The sequence below is a fragment of the Schistocerca americana genome, chromosome 4, assembly GCF_021461395.2.
Source record: "Schistocerca americana isolate TAMUIC-IGC-003095 chromosome 4, iqSchAmer2.1, whole genome shotgun sequence".
Taxonomy (NCBI): Eukaryota; Metazoa; Arthropoda; class Insecta; order Orthoptera; family Acrididae; genus Schistocerca; species Schistocerca americana.
The window spans coordinates 799,043,551-799,061,538 of NC_060122.1; the positions used below are offsets into that span (position 1 = coordinate 799,043,551).

General features: G+C 43.1%; 1 pseudogene; it reads right to left on the minus strand.

Annotated features, from left to right (window-relative positions):
- Positions 1-13,085: 13,085 nt before the first annotated feature.
- On the minus strand, positions 13,086-13,203 carry LOC124614413 (annotated as a pseudogene).
- Between the last annotated feature and the right edge of the window lie 4,785 nt (positions 13,204-17,988).

The window sequence follows — 17,988 nt, forward strand, 5'->3', positions numbered from 1 at the left end:
GAAAGTTTGTCCGCCTGAAAATGTACTGTTGTCCCAAGCATATTGCAACAAACGGTGTAATTCTATCGCTGCTCGTTTAGTTTTTATTGCCGTTTCAAATATACCGGTCATTTTTGAAACACCCTGTATTTCTTTCTCTAATTACAGCGAACACTTGAAATACTGAGTAAAAAAGAAGCAATAAAACTCTGTGGGTGTTAAAAATTATTTCGTTTAGGACTTCAGAATCCTATAGATACCTACTGCATTGTTAGTTGAGAGTACTACAGTACCTCATGCATTTTAACACACTAGGTGGCTGCGTAACATTGTCTGTCCTGCAGAACTTAATTCTAATACGTTCTTGAAGGAAGGCTTCTACACAAAGGAGGCCATTATCCACCAACTTCCACTCAGAAACCAGTAGCCACAATGAGTTAAGAGATTCTCTGCCACCTTTTGCCAAGAACTTTACACTTAGGGACAGTAAACTAGATTATCACAATGAAGGTAGCGTTCCAAATTTAAAAATAGTTTCTCAAGGTAACGGTCAATCTGCAACAAAACTGAGAGACAACATCTGATGCCAAAATATTCTTGGCGCATTGCCCGATACTGACAGCTGGGCATATATCTCCTGATATTTCACACTCAGGGAGAGCATATTTCACTTCAGGGAGAGCATAAGGGAGCAATTGACAGGAATGGGGGAAATAAATACAGTAGAAGTAGAATGGGTAGCTTTGAGGGATGAAGTAGTGACAGCAGCAGAGGATCAAGTAGGTAAAAAGACGAGGGCTAGTAGAAATCCTTGGGTAACAGAAGAAATATTGAATTTAATTGATGAAAGGAGAAAATATAAAAATGCAGTAAGTGAAACAGGCAAAAAGGAATACAAACGTCTCAAAAATGAGATCGACAGGAAGTGCAAAATGGCTAAGCAGGCATGGCTAGAGGACAAATGTAAGGATGTAGAGGCCTATCTCACTAGGGGTAAGATAGATACCGCCTACAGGAAAATTAAAGAGACCTTTGGAGATAAGAGAACGACTTGTATGAATATCAAGAGCTCAGATGGAAACCCAGTTCTAAGCAAAGAAGGGAAAGCAGAAAGGTGGAAGGAGTATATAGAGGGGCTATACAAGGGCGATGTACTTGAGGACAATATTATGGAAATGGAAGAGGATGTAGATGAAGATGAAATGGGAGATATGATACTGCGTGAAGAGTTTGACAGAGCACTGAAAGACCTGAGTCGAAACAAGGCCCCCGGAGTAGACAATATTCCATTGGAACTACTGACGGCCGTGGGAGAGCCAGTCCTGACAAAACTCTACCATCTGGTGAGCAAGATGTATGAAACAGGCGAAATACCCTCAGACTTCAAGAAGAATATAATAATTCCAATCCCAAAGAAAGCAGGTGTTGACAGATGTGAAAATTACCGAACTATCAGCTTAATAAGTCACAGCTGCAAAATACTAACACGAATTCTTTACAGACGAATGGAAAAACTAGTAGAAGCCAACCTCGGGGAAGATCAGTTTGGATTCCGTAGAAACACTGGAACACGTGAGGCAATACTGACCTTACGACTTATCTTAGAAGAAAGATTAAGGAAAGGCAAACCTACGTTTCTAGCATTTGTAGACTTAGAGAAAGCTTTTGACAATGTTGACTGGAATACTCTCTTTCAAATTCTAAAGGTGGCAGGGGTAAAATACAGGGAGCGAAAGGCTATTTACAATTTGTACAGAAACCAGATGGCAGTTATAAGAGTCGAGGGGCATGAAAGGGAAGCAGTGGTTGGGAAGGGAGTAAGACAGGGTTGTAGCCTCTCCCCGATGTTGTTCAATCTGTATATTGAGCAAGCAGTAAAGGAAACAAAAGAAAAATTCGGAGTAGGTATTAAAATTCATGGAGAAGAAATAAAAACTTTGAGGTTCGCTGATGACATTGTAATTCTGTCAGAGACAGCAAAGGACTTGGAAGAGCAGTTGAATGGAATGGACAGTGTCTTGAAAGGAGGATATAAGATGAACATCAACAAAAGCAAAACAAGGATAATGGAATGTAGTCGAATTAAGTCGGGTGATGCTGAGGGAATTAGATTAGGAAAGGAGGCACTTAAAGTAGTAAAGGAGTTTTGCTATTTGGGGAGCAAAATAACTGATGATGGTCGAAGTAGAGAGGATATAAAATGTAGGCTGGCAATGGCAAGGAAAGCATTTCTGAAGAAGAGAAATTTGTTAACATCCAGTATTGATTTAAGTGTCAGGAAGTCGTTTCTGAAAGTATTCGTATGGAGTGTAGCCATGTATGGAAGTGAAACATGGACGATAAATAGTTTGGACAAGAAGAGAATAGAAGCTTTCGAAATGTGGTGCTACAGAAGAATGCTAAAGATTAGATGGGTAGATCACATAACTAATGAGGAAGTACTGAATAGGATTGGGGAGAAGAGAAGTTTGTGGCACAACTTGACCAGAAGAAGGGATCGGTTGGTAGGACATGTTCTGAGGCATCAAGGGATCACCAATTTAGTATTGGAGGGCAGCGTGGAGGGTAAAAATCGTAGAGGGAGACCAAGAGATGAATACACTAAGCAGATTCAGAAGGATGTAGGTTGCAGTAGGTACTGGGAGATGAAAAAGCTTGCACAGGATAGAGTAGCATGGAGAGCTGCATCAAACCAGTCTCAGGACTGAAGACCACAACAACAACAACAACATTTCACACTCATAGTCATTCCCTTGCAAGTATTACAACGGGAAAAAAAGTAATCATCGGAAAGTTGTCTCAGATTGCCTTCCAGTTATCGCTGAAATTCTGTACTCACCCTACCGATCAAGGCAAAGGAACAAAAATTGTTATAGATTAGCCAACGCAATCAACGACTTATATACTGTTTATTCTCTAAGTAAAACACTGCACACGATCTTCAAAGTGAATTTAAAGGAATAGTCTCACTGTGCATTGCTTTCACTTGTCACCTCGTACCGTTGTTCATTATGAAGTGAGATACTTGTAGGCTATTGAAAAAATAATAAAAATATTCCTAATAATCAACCAGAAATAAATGGCCACGAAATAATGCATTAAATGTAGCATGAAATATAAACAAAGAAAATATTTTTTTTAAATATTTTTAACATTTCTGTATTGCGACTCGCTACAAAAAAAGAAATAAAAGATTGTAAATCCTTCACAGAGTACTGAGCGTGGCCTTTTGTCAATATAAACACTGTTAAGTCTCTGCAGCACTTCAGGCTTCTATCAAGAAGTAAAGTGGGGATTTAATAATAGACTAAGTAGAAAGTACGGTTAAGTGGCACAACTGTACTCCGTAACAGCATAGAAATGCTGGCTTGAACAAAGACGAATGATAAAAATGTATCGGAAAGGCCAACACAGGCTTGCTAAATATATAAACTGTGGATTCCACTACGTCATCAGCGAAAGAATTCTGCTGTCATGAAGACAACATAGCGTATTATGGTGAAAGCAAGGAGGACATCGAAAGCAGACTGGCATATCTGAAGAAAGCTGTCTTTAACAAAGGATCTGTCCCAGTATCAAATATTCTTATGGACTTCTGGTAGAAATTTTGAAACTGTAAACGGAAGAACAGAAATAAAACAGAAAAAGGAAGATACTGGAACGAATTTAAATGTGTTGCTAGGAAAGGGGGTTGAAAGATAAGCATACGAAATAAGTATGTAGTTAGATGATAGTGAAGAAACAATAGGCGAGAAACAAAAAGTGTGAAGGAGGGGCAAGCCTATGGAACATCTGCTACGACATCTAGAAATAATTACCTGAACACTAAAATGAGGAATACTGTGGAGAATTGTGAGGGGAAGATCCCAAGATTAGAATGTGTAAAACGGCTAACCGATTGCTGTCTGTATAGCACATACGTCGAAAAGAGAGAGAGATGAAGGATGCCACCAAATAAATCCACAGACGACTATTAAATACTGCGTCACAGTTTTGGATATTTGCCACGTCCGATTCATATTTCTTCTAAAATGTCAGCCAGTGTGCAACGTCCTAAAAATTCGAGTGGAAAAATATGTTCGATATTGGCGATATTTGTTCGTCTTGGATACTCTACTCTTACTGACTATTAAGGTCACATTTGACAAGAAGTAAGATACAAGAGAATAAAGAGGTTTTGAGATAAGATGCGCAGTGTAATCTTACGACACTGGAAGGGTTTTGTAAATCGATGTATATAAGAGATGGAACGAAATTAGAGATGAAGTTATGTCTTGGATACGTAACACATGATTTAAGGAAACGGCGTAATCGCTTACTGATACAGAACTTGCAGACTCAGGCTGCAAAGGAGGTTTAGTCATGTTGTGCTTATCTGACAAGGACAACGTGATGCAATAGTTTCCAGTGTGGGTTCAGTAGATACGCACATCAGTGATATCGAAATATATCAAGCGCTCTGTGATTCTGCAGAAGTACGGCATACATACAACATAAACTCCTCTTAATAAGAAGCACTTTTTCTTCATAACTCAGGAAGCGTATCATAGTTCAGACCAGAACTACACAACACTACTCTTAACAGCCAACTTGAGAGGGAGGGGGAGTTAAAGTTCCGACATAAAAATCTCGTTCACGGAATGATACTAACGAGGGTTAGCTATGTATCAGTAACTTGCATATAAATGACGGAAGATATGTTTTGAATATGTAAGCTTTGGAAATCGTTACCATATCTACGTAAATTCATACAGTAACCTGCTGTTTTCCATCGCAGCGCTGTTGACAATGAAGCAAGAACGATATAAACGTTTCTAACATGTTACGTACGAAGCAATATCAGTGATGATGACTTGGACGAGTATGTTTAAACTATTGTTGATGACGCGAGTCCACCTGCTCCGTGGCGGCAGAGCCTCGTTTTCTCTGCATAATGTCATCCACTTAGTTCTGGCTCCTGCGCTCCATCGAAATGCAAATGGATTAGCACATTCTTCATCGAGTAGTGGAAGGTAGGCATTGTAAGGCATATCATTTTTATTTCTGTAGCCTGCAATGGTCTTGTAGGCTGGAAACTATTGTACAATAATTACATTTTAGAGGCTTTTTACTAAAAACATGCGACAAAGATCAATATATCACGAACCATACTCGAGCAAGTAATTGGAAAACAAAAGCAAAAATGCGTTGTTTGACTGCTAGTAGCTTCAGTGTTACTTCAGTAATTTGAAGTTCTGGGACTGAAGATTTTGAATGGCATTTTTCTCGCACTTTGGTTGCTTTACTCCTCTGACAGAGCTTTGTGTGCACCATAGTGTAAGAGTGAGTTAAGCAGTATGTCCATGACAGAAAAAGGTATTACACATTCAATACAATGGAAAAAAGTTCAAATGTGTGTGAATTCCTAATGGACGAAACTGCTTAGGTCATCGGTCTCTAGACTTACGCACTGAATAAACTAACTTATGCTAAGAACAACATGCCCGAGGGAGGACTCGAACCTCTGCGCAGTCCCTCAATACAATGGAGGAGACTTGTTCAAAGACACTCTGGTCTCGCTACCAACAGCACGTTTTTTGGCCTGTATATTGCATTTGCGTCAAAATCCTCTTTTAAAGGGTGGAAACTGGTATGAAATCAATATTTTACTGTTCAGAGTGTGCGAAAAATGGAGAGCAAATACTTGACACTATATATCCAGTACTTAACGGAGCCACTAGCGTGCTTACTCAGTTCAAACATTGTCTTCGGTTTCGATTGCTTCTGGTTGTTCACGTCGTCCGTTGAAACTGCAGTGTACTGATCCAGAATGACAGCTCTGTCACAGTTCCACATTGGCGTCCACTGCAGCACACACTCCCTCCAAGGGCTCTCAGAAGTTCTCTATTGGACCATCTCATCTCAGGAGTTGCATTTCATTTTGTAGAAACCAGTCCTGCGACTCAATGGTCACGTCGTTGGCGCCATTATGTTGTCAAATTAAGCTTTCGTCAGATTTCTTAATCGGCCGAATTAACTCAAGGATTCAAGCGTATCAACGTAAGTTTCTGAATCTCTCCTGGTGTTCCACCACATCAGTCCTGATTCACCTATAACGCAGAACACCACCCAACAGAAATACTTTCGTCGTCAAAGTTTTTACACATTCGAATTTGTTCCTACGCTACAGAAGTAGTGCCAGAAACAATGAAATCTAGCTAGTCCATCCGACTTAACCTTCTTTTTGTCGCTAGTACCACTAGGAAGCACAGGACATGTATACTTCAGCGAAATCTATTTTGCTCTTCTTGGCACCGCTGAGAGATCGTTTACGCGGGCGATTCGTACGCAGGGTTGCCGCCTGCTGTCAGAAATTGCCTTTCACATCTGGCCAACTCTTATAATTCAGCGGACAGCGGGCTGGCTTAAGATGCAGAGACAAGCATCAGACCTGGATCAAATCTGCTTGCTAGATTAATGGTACGCCCGGCAGCATGACTGAGGGTATTAGATGGTTTCCTACGCCAATTTAGGCAAACGCCAGCCTGATCCCCAATCTTCGTCTCAGAAAACATTAAAGGCAAACAGTTAAAACACGATAACAACAGAAAAGTTTGCACTATTCACGCGCAGAGGGCGCAAACGACTTCCTGCAGCCTTCCCCCTCCTCCCCATCCCACCTAGAGAAGCTACGTGGACAGTAACTGATAAATACACAGCTGGCCATTAAAATCGCTACACCAAGAAGAAATGCAGATGATAATCGGGTATTCATTGGACAAACATACTAGAACTGACATGTGATTACATTTTCACGCAATTTGCGTGTATACACCCTCAAAAAATCAGTACCCAGAACAAACAACTCTGGCCGTAATAACGGCCTTGATACGCCGGGGCATTGATTCAAACAGAGCTTGGATGGCGTGTACAGTTACAGCTGCCCATGCAGCTTCAACACGATACCACAGTTCATCAAGAGCAGTGACTAGCATATTGTGACGAGGCAGTTGCTCGGCCACCATTGACCAGACGTTTTCAGTTGGTGAGAGATCTGGAGAATGAGCTGGCTAGGGCAGCAGTCGAACATTTTCTGTACCCAGAAAGGCCCGTACAGGACCTGCAACATGCAGTCGTGGATTATCCTACTGAAATGCAGGGTTTCGCAGGGATCGAATGAACGGTAGAGCCAGGGGTCGTAACACACTGAAATGTAACGTCCACTGTTCAAAGTGCCGTCAATACGAACAAGAGGTGACCGAGACGTGTAACCAATGGAACCCCATACCATCACGCCGGGTGATACGCCAGTATGGCGATGAAGAATACACGCTGCCAATGTTCGTTCACCGCGATATCGCCAAACACGGATGCGACCATCATGATGCTGTAAACAGAACCTGGATTCATCCGAAAAATGACGTTTTTACATTCGTACACCCAGGTTCGTCGTTGAGTACACCATCGCAGGCGCTCCTGTCTGTGATCCAGTGTCGAGAGTAACCGCAGCCGTGGTCTCCGAGCTGATAGTCCATGCTGCTGCATCCGTCGTCGAACTGTTCGTGCAGATGGTTGTTGTCTTGCAAACGTCCCCATCTGTTGACTCATGGATCGTGACGTGGCTGCACGATCCGTTACAGCCATGCGGATAAGATGCCTGTCATCTCGACTGCTAGTGATACGAGGCCGTTGGGATCCAGCACGGCGTTCCGTATTACCCTCCTGAACCCATCGATTCCATATTCTGCTAACAGACATTGGATCTCGACCAACGCGAGCAGCAATGTCGCGATACGATAAACTGCAATCACGATAGGCTACACTCCGACCTTTATCAAAGTCGGAAACGTGATGGTACGCATTTCTCCTCCTTACACGAGGCATCACAACAACGTCTCAACACGCAACGCCGGTCAACTGTTGTTTGTGTATGAGAAATCGGTTGGAAACTTTACTCATGTCAGCATGTTGTAGGTGTCGCCACCGGCGCCAGCCTTGTGTGAATGCTCTGAAACGCTACTGATTTGCATATCACAGCATCTTCTTCCTGTCGGTTAAATTTCGCGTCTGTACCACGTCATCTTCGTGGTGTAGCAATTTTAATGGCCAGTAGGTCAGCCTCTTTTAGCGGATTGCACGCGGGATGTAAAATTTGATCCTTCACAAAAAAACAAGACAAAGATTTTACACGTGACACCAAACCACTGTTTCTTCCCGGCTGGGTCTCTGTAATACACTCAAACTCTAAGATAGCAGGTTACGGGAGTTCTAAATCGACGTACACTGATGTGGCAAAAGTTACGGGACAGCGATATGCACATATGCAGACGGCGGTAGTATCGCGTACACAAGGTACGAAAAGGCAATACATTGGCGGAGCTGTCATTTGTGCTCGGGTGACTGATGCGAAAAGATTTCCGACGCGATTATGGCCGCGCCACGGGAATCAACAGATTTTGAACGTGGCATGGATGGCGGATCTAGATGCATCGCACATTCTATTTCGGTAATCGTCAGGGTATTCCAACATTCCGAGATCCACAGTGTCAAGACTACGCCGAGAACAACAAATTTGAAGCACTACCTCTCACCAGGGACAACGCAATAGCTGACGGCCTTCACTTAACGACCGACAATGGCGCCATTTGCGTTGAGTTGTCGGCGCTAACAGACAAGCAATACTGCGTGAAATGAGCGCAGAAATCAATGTGAGACGCACGACGAACGCATCCGTTACGACAGGGCGGCGAAATTTGCCGTTAATGGACTGTGGCAACAGATGACCGACGCCAGTGCCTGTGCTAACTGTAGTGTTGACAGAAGAGCCAACACCGTGTTACTAGAGGAGACCGAAATGCACGCGTTTTAGCTCACGCAGGATGGCGTGAGGAGGGAAGAACTATACTGACGTGAGGTCTGGAACATGACAAGGAATTAGAATTCAGAAAGCGTACATAATTAGTTTGGTACTTAACTTGAATCCATTAATGATGAACGTCGCTCTTGGCGGTACATGATTCACAATATCAATATCAATAGTAACTGAATATGGCGCCTTGCTAGGTCGTAGCAAATGACGTAGCTGAAGGCTATGCTAAACTGTCGTCTCTGCAACTGAGAGCGTCTGTAGACAGTGAACCATCGCTAGCAAAGTCGGCTGTACAATTGGGGCGAGTGCTAGTGAGTCTCTCTAGACTAGACCTGCCGTGTGGCGGCGCTCCGTCTTCAATCACTGATAGTGGCGACACGCGGGTCCGACGTATACTAACGGACCGCGGTCGATTTAAAGGCTACCACCTAGCAAGTGTGGTGTCTGGCAGTGACACCACGAACAGCACGAAATCCCCTGCAGCGCCTCTCCTGGGCTCGTGACCATATCGGTTGGGCCCTAGACGACTGGAAAACCGTGGTCTGGTCAGATGAGTCCCGATTTCACTCAGTAAGAGCTGTCGGTAAGGTTGGAGTATGCCGCAGACACCACGAAGACATGGACCCAAGTTGTCAACAAGGTACTGTACAAGCTGGTGGAGGCTGCATAATGGTGCTGGCTGTGTTTACATGCAATGGAATAGGTCCTTTAGTCCAGCTGAACTGATCATAATCGAAAATGGTTATGTTCGGATACAATATGCAGCCATTCGTGGACCTCTTGTTCCTGAACAAAAAGTGGAATTTGTATGGATGATAAAGACCATGTTACCGGGCGACAATTGTTTGCGATTAGTTTCAAGAATATTCTGTACAATTCAAGCGAATGATTTGGCCTCCCAGATCGCCCGACGTTAACCCCATCGAACACGTACAGGACGTAATCAAGAGGTCAGTTCGTGCATAAAATCCTGTAACGCAACATTTTCGCAATTATGTACGGCTATTGAGGTAGCATGGCTCAGTATTTCGCAGGGGACTTCCAAGCAACGTCGAGTTTTTGCATTATATCATGCAAAATGAGGTCAGACACGATATTAGGTTCTATCCCATGACTTTTGTCACCTCATTATAAATCGAAATATGTTGAGCAGTTTTGAAAGCTTTTGTACTGCTAACAGTTTTAACTGGCAGGTAATTAAGTGTTTAACGAGTCTAACGTGCTAATGAGTAACATTTGTCACTCAATTTTACATACGATATCACTGATAGTTAACTCGGCGTGTCGTTTCTGCATTCACAGATGTACATGCACTCAACGCAGGGTTGTCAGCTGCTTAACGTTCGCAGCGATCACAAAACGATGTCATTCGACTTTTATCAATGCAACTATTTCAATAAAGCACCTCGCCGGGGATTCTCTGAGAGTCGCATATAGCGTTTTTTTCCCCCTCTCCCTTCTTGACCCTGTACTGTGGTAATACTTGGTCTGTTCCCGTCAGAACATTTTTGGAAACACTATGTCCGCTGGATGTCTCCTGTGTGGACTATAACCCCTATCGCCTATCCTATAGTTTCCATAACCGGAAACCAAGCCTGCTAATCTCATATCCATAAAGAACGCCTTTTCGTAAGGGCTGATCTACTAAACGTAATTTTTGTTGTTGCTGTAGTTGGCTAGCGTTTAATGAACGATACTGCCAACTACTTGGTACGAATATAAATATATATATACGGGGAAATCACAACATAAAGAGTTTGAACAACTATTTAAGATGATTTTACATTATCCATACAGAGACAATAGTTACAGCTAAATAATTCTGACCCGATACCAACTATTGATAAAATCAGCATATATATGAAATAAAGCTAAGCGTGGCTTGTCCGTGCGTGTTGCTATAGCTCTGAAATCTATCCCCGCAGCTCCGTTAGGGTTATGTGATATGGTAGCCCCCATCTTCAACGCCTAAGAATGTTTCGGTTAGGGACTGCTGGGATTGAGTTCGACGATGTAGGTGTCAAAAGAGGGCACCGCACCGATGGACTAATTATGGAGTGCAAGTGAAGGATATGACAATTGAGTGCCAAAATGGCTGACACTGGCCACAATGTTCAAGAATGTTGTACAGTCTTCCAGAAGATTCGAGGACGTACTACAATTTTCCATCATGTTCTAGAATTTTCCACTGAATTTTAGAATTTTCGAGACTGTTGGAGTATTTTTCAAAATGTTCGAGAACATTCCATTATCTGGTTATGGTGGCGGTACAATCGACGTCAGAAAGGTATATGTAGGTTATAGCGAGACGCATGTGTCAAGCATACTTTTGAAAATTGATTAGGGCAGATGAAGGAAACGTGAAAATGACAGAAGGTTCAAGTACACTGCTGAATAATTAAGTGGATTTAAGGGTACTTCAGAGTATTTTTGGGCGTGAAATACGAATATTTTTACGATTTTTTTGAATGTTCATTTTTACTATATTCTCGAGCGATCTGGAAATTTTCTCAAGAAAGAAATGAAAATAAAGACAAAGCGAAACTGCTCGTCTTCAGCTAGTAGAATACAAGAAAAAGGAGTCAACAACGATATAGGAGCATACACGCAGTGATTAACCTGTGAATGTGAAAAAAGATAATACACCAAATTTCATAGACACACGTTACTACCTCGCATAAAATCAAAAAAGATTTTGCATATTTGAGGTTCTTCATGTCACAACAAAACAGTAGCAGTTGCTGCAAGGGGCACCTTCAATTTCATAATGTTTAGCAAAAAGCGGTTTCGTTGTGCGTCGAAGAAACTGCAATTTTTAAAACCAGAGGGGGCTTCAAATTGCATTGCAGTGTAGTAATGACTCTCTTAGTAGACTGAGAGGCGCCGCATCCTTGACTTTAAACTGGGGGATGCTCGACTAACGTCCATGCAGAGCCAGAAACACGGGCCTCCTTCACCAACTGCCCCACCTTGTCATTGTAAACCAACCCTATATGAGCTGGGGCCCACAGAAAAGAGATTCTTATACATCTTCATTTACTTTATAATGATTCTCCTTTAGTGTACAGTATTTAGATGTTCCTTTTGCTGTCCCGTTTCGATTTTTCATTAGACTGCAAAAAGCTTTTTGAGTCTGGAGCCCAGAATTTCGACCAAATTTGAGAGCCACTCCAATCGCGATCGCTTCCGTGGTAAAAACTGAGCAGTGTGGAAGTACACGAAATTTCTTGGAATATTTCTGCTTCACTGTGCGATTCATCTAGTAGGCACAGACTAATAATGTCTCACAGATCTTTAGGTCGGCCTCACCAGATCAGCGTACTCGTCAAACCATCTGCAATCCATCAGTGGAATTTCCTAACCTCGCGCCTCATGATATGTGCCTACCGGATGGTCGGTTTGCCCTACTCTATAATGTCGGCTACTATGTTCATAATAAACCGGTTCAAACATCGACTGTAGGTTCTCATATTTTATTGCGAGAATTATCCTACAATGTGCGAGAATTATTCTACAATGCGTCTGGCCTCGTAGCTTTTGTCAAACTTGTACATTTGCCCTTCCCACCACCCCTGAAAGCTGGTATCATTATACGGGAATATCCGCTATGCACTGGCTCACGTGCAGCTTGCTCACTACGTCTCTTAACTCCATCAGCCTTTGCACGGAGTCATAATACAACCGACTCTGAGACAAGACGAGTCTTCCGCTGCGTGATGTAATTAAAAAGGGAAAGGAATTTGAAGCACGTTGTGCAGGGGCGATTCGAGAAATAGAGACGAACGGCGTTCCTGTGTCCATTCATGCTTGACAGGTCAACCCGGTATGTCCTTCCCAGCGGCGTCGATCAATAGCAGAGGCTCCTGGGTGTGAACTCATCCGCCCAACACGCCTGCCGCCGCACCAGGGCGTGACGAACTGAGGACGTATCACCCACTTTGTTTCCTACAGCTACAAGTAAAATGCACTTCGTCTGTTATTGTTATTTTTGTCTCTCTGCTTTTTCGTGATTTGCTCCAGTTTCACCAGATGTTGTAAATTAACAGTTAAAAAAAAAGCACTCCGTCGTCAGGCCACGAGTGGCCTACCGCTACCATCCGACCGCCGTGTCATCCTCAGTTGAGGATGCGGATAGCAGGGGCGTGGGGTCAGCACATCACTCTCCCGGTCGTTATGATGGTATTCTTGACCGAAGCCGCTACTATTCGGCCGAGTAGCTCTTCAATTGGCATCACGAGGCTGAGTGCACCCAGAAAAATGGCAACAGCGCTTGGCGACCTGGATGGTCACCCATCCAAGTGCCGACCACGCCCGACAGCGCTTAACTTCGGTGATCTCACGGGAACCGGTGTAGCCACTGCGGCAAGGCCGTTGCCAAATTAACAGTTAAGAGAATATAATTCAATTCCAGCTAAGCATGTCTCATCAATCACACACAGAAACATAAATAAGGAATACAAGCCCTGAGAACTCCCGCTACAATTTTCATAACCTACTCGCAGTATGCGACACACACGGTCAGCAAGATGGTGTAATGTTTTGGATTACGACCAAGGTGCGAAAGTTATGTTTTTCTATGTCTAAAAGCAGCTGCAAGCCATCCGACAAAAGTGAGCACATGACTAACTACCTAACAACTAAGTACACTCCAAAACTGTATCTACAACGCTACCGCGATCCGAATTGTATAGCACTAACATACATAAGTTCACGTTTTTGTATTTTTTTACTATCAGTCACTTATACATTTGCAGATGACATGATGTATGCCGAGAAAAACAGAAAAAAAGAAAGCAGAAAATATGCCGAAAACAGCGGAAACAATCGTAAAACCATGCTGTGACGTCCAGTAAATGAGGTATTATGAAATTATTCACAGAAACAATATTTGGAACCAAACAGTATACATGTAATAATATTTTACAATGTTTTTTGAGTATGCTGTATCTGTATATTTTAGAATCAAAAAGCACACTGATGATGGCGGTATTTGTGGCTGAATCTAGTTTGGGATACATAAATAAACGACAAAAGTGTTTTGCATCAAGACGGGCCCACAACTCCATATTGTTGTTAGAAATATTCTCAAGTCAAAAAAATGTTCAAATGTGTGTGAAATCTTATGGGACTTAACTGCTAAGGTCATCAGTCCCTAAGCTTACACACTACTTAACCTAAATTATCCTAAGGACAAACACACACACCCATGCCCGAGGGAAGACTCGAACCTCCACCGGGACCAGCCACACAGGCCATGACTGCAGCGTCCAAGACCGCTCGGCTAGTCCCGCGCGGCTATTCTCAAGTCAATTTGGATCCTGCAGCCATGACCCGAGTTCGATTCCCGGTGCTGCCAGTGAGTTTTGCTTAGTGGGAGGACTGGAGACAGTTTCACTGAGTCTCGTGAGCCAACTGAGGAACGGCACGAGTGTGTAACAGAGGCCCCAAGGTCACGAAATCGGGCAATGGCCAGGGCAGCCCGACTGACTCACGTGTCCCCACGCCACATCCGAATGACGCGATTGGCAGAGGATGACATGGCGGCCAGTCGGCTCCGATTGTCCCATCTGGGTTAGACCGTGGAGCTTTGCCTGCTTTCGCCCCTTTTTTTCCACTGCATTGCGAGAAGCAAACGGAACATTTTCGCAGAATCACTAGCCTGGAAAAACGCATCATGTGTGTAGCTTCGTGCATGAAGAGAACAGCATTTGTTGAATGCTGATGATCTGTCACACGTTAATCGGAACAGCTGAAACTGCAACTTCGACCACACCGTACTTGCCGCTACTGGAGCATAAAGATGGATCTTCTGCAATACATCTTACTGCGTGTTGAGACAGGCTATCTCGTCTCTCTCTGGAACACTCATCGCTTTTGTATTAGCTTAATTTAAACTACCCCGTCAGTCATTCACGTAACGGAAGAGATAACCGAACTTGAAGGGCAGGCAGTCGAACAAGCTTATCTTGGCTGCTTGAACCCGACCGCGTCGCGTCGCTGACAGCGCAGAAACCTTGTTATGACGTCATCGACTGTCACTGCGGCTTCCTGTTTCTGGCATGTCTGCGATCAACATAATGGAACAATTCATGCTTTGGTAGTACTGTTGTCAGCTGTCTAGTACTGGACGCAAACTTCATTTCCCCTATAGCCAGATACCGCGTTACACCAGTCTCTCGAGCGATATCACGTTAGTTACTCTCATGCTCCAAGGATTTGAGCGATAAATCGTGATGATATACAACGCGTCACTTTGTATTCACGTCAGAAATTAATTTGTTAATATCCGCTGAACTTTCATAAGGATTTTTTTTATTTATTTATTATTTAAGTGCAAGGGTGTGTATTAGTAATTCCTAACCACCACCTTTTGTACATTACAATAATAGAAATTCTTCTACGGAACACAAGGAGTTGTGAACGAGAAACTTTAGTTTGTTTTCAATTTTACTCTCCTGTCTGTCAGACATTTTATATCACTGCCGAAGTGATTCAAATTTTTAGTTGCAGCATTGTGCACCCCTTTTTGTGCTAAAGACAACCTTAATTTGGAGTCATGCATATCTTTTTGTCTTCTGGTATTGTAGGTATGTAGAACATTGTTACTCTTAAACTGCAGTGAATCATTTACAACGAACTTCATGAGGGAATATATATACTGCGAAGCAGATGTCAAAATGGCTAACTCCTTGGGTGAGCGCCACATATTATTCTCACAGAACCTTTTTGAAGCCTTCCTTTTGTAAAAATGTGTTATTATTCCATTTGACGTTATTGAATGAGAATGTGCAGAAATGTCAACGTAATGATTTGTCTCTCCATAAGACCTGAAATGATAAGTAGCCGGCCGCGGTGGTCTCGCGGTTCTAGGCGCGCAGTCCGGAACCGTGTGACTGCTACGGTCGCAGGTTCGAATCCTGCCTCGGGCATGGATGTGTGTGATGTCCTGAGGTTAGTTAGGTTTAAGTAGTTCTAAGTTCTAGGGGACTGATGACCACAGCTGTTAAGTCCCATAGTGCTCAGAGCCATGTTTGATAAGTGCAAATGTGGCTGAACTAATGAGTTTTAGGAGTTCCAAACTGTGCTTTTTCCGGTTTAAATTCTCATCAATATGAACACCTAAGAAACTGAAGTTTCCACTCTATTTATTATTTCCTCAACCAGTGTACACTTGTTATTGGTGTAGTACCTGTAGATGTGCAGAACTGAATATGTTGTGTCGTTTCAAAACTGAGAGGAGACCATTGGTCGAAAACCACTCACTGACACTTTTAAGAACATTGCTGTATGTATGCTTGGACTGATGCGATACTTCTGTCATCCGCAAAAAAGAACTAATCCAGTTTGTTGTATATTAGGCGAGAGATCGTTTACATGTACAAGGAACAATGGCGGAGCCATGGGGATCTCCATACGTGAATCCTCCTCGCTCAGAAGAGGCTCCCCTGATTACATTGTTGGGTTACTAAGTAATCTTTCTGCATTCTTTTGTTTAGATACGACATTATCCATTGGTTGGCTATGACATCAGTTCGATAAAACATCATTTTAATTAGAAGAATATTGTGATTCGCACAGTCAAATGCCTTGGATAGGTCACAGAAATACCAACCTACGCTGGTTCGGTGTATACAAGGTTATTACAAATGATTGAAGCGATTTCACAGCTCTACAATAACTTTATTATTTGAGATATTTTCACAATGCTTTGCACACATATATAAAAACTCAAAAAGTTTTTTTAGGCATTCACAAATGTTCGATATGTGCCCCTTTAGTAATTCGGCAGACATCAAGCCGATAATCAAGTTCCTCCCACACTCGGCGCAGCATGTCCCCATCAATGAGTTCGAAAGCATCGTTGATGCGAGCTCGCAGTTCTGGCACGTTTCTTGGTAAAGACGGTTTAAACACTGAATCTTTCACATAACCCCACAGAAAGAAATCGCATGGGGTTAAGTCGGGAGAGCGTGGAGGCCATGACATGAATTGCTGATCATGATCTCCACCACGACCGATCCATCGGTTTTCCAATCTCCTGTTTAAGAAATGCCGAACATCATGATGGAAGTGCGGTGGAGCATCATCCTGTTGAAAGATGAAGTCGGCGCTGTCAGTCTCCAGTTGCGGCATGAGTCAATTTTCCAGCATGTCCAGATACACGTGCCCTGTAACGTTTTTTTTTCGCAGAAGAAAAAGGGGCTGTAAACTTTAAACCGTGAGATTGCGCAAAACACGTTAACTTTTGGTGAATTGCGAATTTGCTGCACGAATACGTGAGGATTCTCTACCTCCCAGATTCGCACATTGTGTCTGTTCACTTCACCATTAAGAAAAAATGTTGCTTCATCACTGAAAACAAGTTTCGCACTGAACGCATCCTCTTCCATGAGCTGCTGCAACCGCGCTGAAAATTCAAAGCGTTTGACTTTGTCATCGGGTGTCAGGGCTTGTAGCAATTGTAAACCGTATGGCTTCTGCTTTAGCCTTTTCTGTAAGATTTTCCAAACCGTCGGCTGTGGTACGTTTAGCTCCCTGCTTGCTTTATTCGTCAACTTCCGCGGGCTACGCGTGAAACTTGCCTGCACGCGTTCAACCGTTTCTTCGCTCACTGCAGGCCGACCCGTTGATTTCCCCTTACAGAGGCATCCAGAAGCTTTAAACTGCGCATACCATCGCCGAATGGAGTTAGCAGTTGGTGGATCTTTGTTGAACTTCGTCCTGAAGTGTCGTTGCACTGTTATTACTGACTGATGTGAGTGCATTTCAAGCACGACATACGCTTTCTCGGCTCCTGTCGCCATTTTGTCTCACTGCGCTCTCGAGCGCTCTGGCGGCAGAAACCTGAAGTGCGGCTTCATCCGAACAAAACTTTATGAGTTTTTCTACGTATCTGTAGTGTGTCGTGCCCATATGTCAATGAATGGAGCTACATTGAATTTATGAAATCGCTTCAATCATTTGTAATAGCCCTGTAATGCATGTAAAACGTAGGGAGCGGACGTATACTGAAAATCACGTTCTTCGTGCAGCAACTCTTCTGACATCCAAACTTATTTACAGAGGATCTTATTGTTGCTTGAACGTGATATTACTCTAGAAAACATCACCTTCTGAAATATTTTAGAAAATGTGGTGAATAGCGCAACATATCGGTAACT